Consider the following 6,000-nt stretch of genomic DNA (forward strand, 5'->3'; position numbering starts at 1 on the left):
TTTTCTGTAAAATGGAATAAGGCCACAGAGGCTAGGTTTGAAATGCGCAAGTTATTATTGGGCTGGAGGAAGGCATATGGGCCAGAATTCAACCAAACAGTCTGGGACACTGTCTGCAGAACTTGAACTGGCAGTGCCTTCAAGGAAAGCTGCAGGTGAGACATGTCCTGTACAAATACAAACTGACCACTCACCCACACTGCCCACAATTCCAATGCAAAAAGAATAAACCTCTAAAACATTCCTTTTGAGAGTGTGAACAGGTGTGGAAGGACTGATGTTTGCTTAATTGCCTATGCACGAAGACCGACCTGCAGACGGATTTGTCTGATGGAGTCTAGAGGGTACGGAACCAAGGAATGTCCAAAGCAATAGCAATCCAGATCTAGCTGGTGGTCATTGTGACCAAACAAATGCTTTTGAATTTGAGGACTTTGCTTATCTACAAAGGAATATAATGTAGGTGTCCAAGATATATACTACCAAATATCTGTAAATTATGCACCAAAATCCCATGATCTGTTCCCTGGGCTAAACTTACATCAATATTTACCTATTCAGCTGACACTTTTCTCCAAAAGCAACTTACAATGTTAAGTTACCTGCAATGATTTACTGATTTATACAGCTAGGTAACTTTACTGGAGTAATTTAGGGTATGTACCTTACTCAAGAGCACTACAGCTAAAGGTGTGATTTGAAATTGCAACCTTTGGGTTCAAAAACAGCAGCTGAAACCACTACCAGCTGTCCTGTTCCATCTAGGCTGGAAAAAGATGTCACAGAAAGAGATTTCTAAGAGGTCAAGGAGAGGTGGAATAGCTTTTTCTGGTTGCAAACCACAGGAGCTTCGTGGCATTCTGGCTATCCTGGGTAAATAACTCATGTCATTCGATGAATACAAAATGCTGTAACCCCTATTTTTGGTATGAGTGTCTGTTCTCACTTTCATTTTGTTACATGTATTTTAAAAGGACACACACACACAGTCTGAAACCACTTGTCCTGAGTGGGGTTTTGGCAAACCAGAGCCTAACCCAGCAACATAGGGCACAAGGCTGGGGATGGAGGGGACACACCCAGGACAGAGAGCAGGACCAGCCAAACCTGCTGCGCCACCACACCCCCTTCATTTTAAAAGGAGTAGAATTTAAACAATTTATTCTGTTCAAATCTGTATTTTATTGATTGTGAGTGTTTTATTAGTTGTTATTCTATGTGATTTGTTTTAAATTGTGTACACATAAACACTGGCTGAAACCGCTTGTCCCAGTTGGGGTCGCGGCAAACTGGAGCCGTACCCAGCAACACAGGGCACAGGGCTGGAGGGGGAGGGGACACACTCAGGATGGGACACCAGTCCCTTGCAAGGCACCCCAAGCAGGACTCGAACCACAGACCCACTAGAGAGGAGGACCCGGCCAAGCCCACTGTGCCACCGCTCCCCCCATCTGTCAAACATTGCTGCTCTTTTTATTTTTCTTTTATTATGAATGAATGAATGAATGAATGAATGAACGAAAACGTATTATTCCCAGAGCAACATTCTGTTTGATTGGAGCAGCATACAATATACAACATAAGTACACACAAACATACAAATGGATATGTATAAATTAAAAAAGTGTTAAATTATGTAAATTAATTAACTAGGTCGGTAAATAAGGAAGTGTATTTACACAAGAGAGGGTAAAGTGAAGATGGTGCAGTACACAGCAGCTCAGTATGACTTGGTCATTAAGAGGTCATCCCTCTGGCAGAGTGAGGACTCCCTGTAAAGCGTGATGGCTGCAGGCAGAAACTCTGTGAATACCACAAATGGACCACCCTTACTGAACATGCTCCTGTATTTTACCAAAGTAGCGTTCAGAGGATGTAAATCATCCATGATTGAATTTTATTTAGTTCCTGTTTCCATGATACATCCAGTGTTTCTTTGATATGTCTTTGATACATATTATACCTTTTATGTAACAAAGAAATTAATGGGCTTATGACGTGTTGTAAGGAAACAAAAAAATAAAGGTAAGGTGAAACGCAACACTTTGTGAAGAAGCCATGGGTCCACCTGTTTTAAGAACTGGAGGTTCTATTATGTTTCCTTTTACTTTTAGATCCCTGGGGTGTGGATTTTAATTTGTCTGAAACTCACCATGCTGTGTTCAGTGCCTTGCAAAAGTATTCAAGCCCTTTGAAAGTTAGCACCATTTTCTGGATTTCAGAAGATACATAAAAATGTTCTTCCAATCATTATTTTTACTAACATCTATAGCTAACAATCTATTCCAAATGCCAAAATTAATTATTTGTCCTCAGACATTAAAAAAAAAATGTAAAACTGAAATGTGCTGCTTGCATAAGTATTCAAACCCCTGTACTCCAAAAGCTTAAAGTGGTTAATTGTTCCCAAAAAGACACATTTGCCTCTTCTTTTTTGTACAAAATTGAATAATTAGTTTCTACCAGTGAGCAACTGAAGTAACGGTTATATTTTATGGATATAAAAATTTCTCTGTGTAGGGGTCATTAGCCAGGCTGTGAACTCACTTAAAAAATGAAGACTAAATAACACACCACAGAAGTAAGATATGAAGTAATCCAAATGCACAAGGGATGAAAAGGGTATAAAAAATATATCTAAGTGTTTGGATGTCCCAGTGAGCACTACTAGATCCATCATCAGGAAGTGGAAGGTGTACCACACTACTCAGTCACTATATAAAGAAGGCTGTCTGTCAAAACTTAGTACAAAAGCAAGACATAGACTGGTAAGGGAAGCAACAAAGATGCCAGCCATCACTTTGAAGCAACTACAGAAGTCATTTGATGAAACTGGGCTACATATGCATTAGTCCACAACATCAAGATCTCTCCATAACACTGGCCTATCTAGGAAGGTGGCAAGAAAGCAACCATTACTCAAGAATATCCATAAAAAGGTAAGTCTGGAGTTTGTAATAATAGATGAATGGGACCCAGCTAGGATCTCATAAAAGTTGTTGTGGTCAGGTGAAACCAAAATAGAGTTTTTAGGTCAAAATTCAATGCGCTATGTATGGTGCAAACCTACCGCTGCCCATGCCTCAAAAAACACCATCCCTATACTGAAGTGTGGTGGTAGCAGCATAATGCTGTGGGGAAGCTTTTCATCTGCCGGGACTAAGAATCCTGTCAAGAATGATGGAAGAATGGAGGGATGTAAATACAAGGAAATACTGGAAGAGAACCTGTTCCAGTTAGCTCAGAAACTGAGGCTTGGGAGAAGATTTACCTTTCAGCAACGGGACGATCCAAACCACAACGGAAAGACAACCCTGGAGCAGCTCAAAATCAAAAGTGAATGTCCTGCAATGGCCTAGTCAAAGTCCATTGTCCCACGTTGTGTGCCCACTGAGAATCTGTGGCACTTTCTTTTTCTGATTGCACTCCAGAAGCAGCATCCAACCAATCTGAATGATCCGCAGATAGTCTGCCTGGGAAAATGGTATAAAATCACTCCTGAGCAGTGTACAAAGCTGGTTCAGACTTACCCCAAAAATCTGTTATTTTGAATTAAGGTGGCTCTGTGCTGACCAGCTGGCCCCTATCTTCACAAAGATCTTCAACAGATCACTGGAGCTGTGCGTAGTCCCTTCTTGCTTCAAACGTTCCACCATCATCCCCATTCTGAAGAAACCTAAAATCACAGGACTTAATGACTACAGACCTGTCGCCTTAACTTTGTGGTCATGAAGTCATTTGAAAGACTGGTGTTGGCTTATCTGAAGGACATCACTGGACCCTTGCTGGACCCCCTGCAGTTTACTTATCGAGCAAACAGGTCTGTGGATGATGCAGTCAACATGGGACTGCACTACATCCTGCAACATCTGGACAAACCAGAGACTTATGTGAGGATCCTGTTTGTGGACTTCAGCTCGGACTTCAACAGCATCATCCCATACCTCCTCCTGTCCAAATTAATCCAACTCTCTGTGCCCACCTCCATCTGTCGGTGGATCACCAACTTCCTGACAGACAGGCGGCAGCTAGTGAGGCTGGGAAAATTCTCATCCAAGACTCGCACGATCAGTACTGGCGCCCCCCAGGGATGTGTGCTCTCCCCACTGCTCTTCTCCCTGTACACCAACGACTGCACCGCTAAAGACCCCTCTGTCAAACTCCTGAAGTTTGCAGACACCACACTCATTGGCCTCATCCGGGATGGTGACGAGTCTGCTTACAGACAGGAGGTCCAAGAGCTGGCTGTCTGGTGCAGTCATAACAACCTGGAGCTGAACACACTCAAAACAGTGGAGATGAACGTAGACTTTAGGAGAAACACCTCAGCATTATCCCCACTCACCATCATGAATAGCACTGTGGCAACAGTGGAGTCATTCAGGTTCCTGGGCACTACCATCTCACAGGACCTGAAGTGGGAGTTCCACATAGACTCCATTGTGAAGAAGGCCCAGCAGAGGTTATACTTCCTTCGCCAGCTGAGGAAGTTCAACCTGCCACAGGAGCTACTGCTGCAATTCTACTCCGCAGTCATTGAGTCTGTCCTCTGCACCTCTATAACTGTCTGGTTCGGCTCAGCTACGAAGTCAGACATCAGAAGATTACAGCAGATAGTTTGGACTGCTGGAATAATCATCGGCACATCCCCCCCCCAGCTCTCCAACAACTGTACTCGTCCAGAGTCAGTAAAAGGGCTAGCAAAATCATTGTAGACCCCTCACATCCAGGCCACTTCCTCTTCGAACCTTTGCCATCTGGCCGGCGCTGCAGAGCACTGAGCACCAGGACAGCCAGGCACAAGAAAAGTTTCTTTCCTCAGGCCATCTACCTCATGAACAGCTAAATCCCCCCTAGAGAATAAAGCAGTGCAATACACAACGCTATTTATATTTATAATTATATCTATTTATCACATCATATGTCTTACTCACATTCCCTTGCATTTGTATAGAACATACCTGTACATACATATAATGTCTAGTGACTATTTTTGTATATTGTGTACTTTATTTTTTTATATATATTTTTTACCTTTTATTCGCATATTCTATCTTCTCATCTGTGTCTTGTCACTGTCATTCTGTCTGGGCTGCGGAAGTTTCTGTCATCAAGACAAATTCCTTGTATGTGTGAACATACTTGGCAATAAAGCTCGTTCTGATTCTGATTCTGATTCTCTACCACATAATAATGTGTCGGGGTTAAATACTTATGTAAGCAGCGTTTTTCCAGAATTATTTCTTTTAAATCCTTTTCACAAACTATTTTTGCTCTGAAAATAAAATGTTAGAACAGCAAGGTGTAAAAGAAAAATACAGTATGTGTTTGTATCTTTTGAAATCCAGAGAATGGTGCTAACATTCAATACTTTTGCAAGGCACTCTTTATTTTTGTTGATTTTATCATTACAGTTTGGTTTTATCATAAGGATTTAATGAGGGATGATCGGTTTTAAATTATTTTTTGAAGAAGGCAAATTGTCATGGATGACGAATGGAAATCTGGTTAAGTGTTGCACAGTTAAGGCATACTGGACTCTGTCCTGGTATGTCCATTCTGACCCACAGATTTAAAATTATACCTGGAAGACACAGCACATTTCGGCACACTCAGTGCCAACAAGGTGTTGTGATAAAAAAGTCCAGAAAGGACCCTGGTGATCTAACACATGCTTAGTATTGTCCCTTGCAAACTATTTAAAACAGGTGCTATTGAGAAAGCCAGAAACAGCTACTCCGGGAAAATTAGTAAGGTTTGACAATTGCTTTATCATGTATACAAAAAAGAGACACAACTTTTCTTGTAGATGGATTTCCATGATGCTTTATTGATATATAATAACAGCAACAATAATAATTATTATTAAAACTGTAGTTAACTGAGAAAGTGTCGCTCTCCATCACAATTTCTAACGCTTCACACGCTTATTTATATCTAAATATACTTAGGGAACTTGTGCTCGCAGCATGTTGATGACGTTGTGATGACGTACATTAA

This window comes from Scleropages formosus, chromosome 10, assembly GCF_900964775.1.
Source record: "Scleropages formosus chromosome 10, fSclFor1.1, whole genome shotgun sequence".
NCBI classification, from domain to species: Eukaryota; Metazoa; Chordata; class Actinopteri; order Osteoglossiformes; family Osteoglossidae; genus Scleropages; species Scleropages formosus.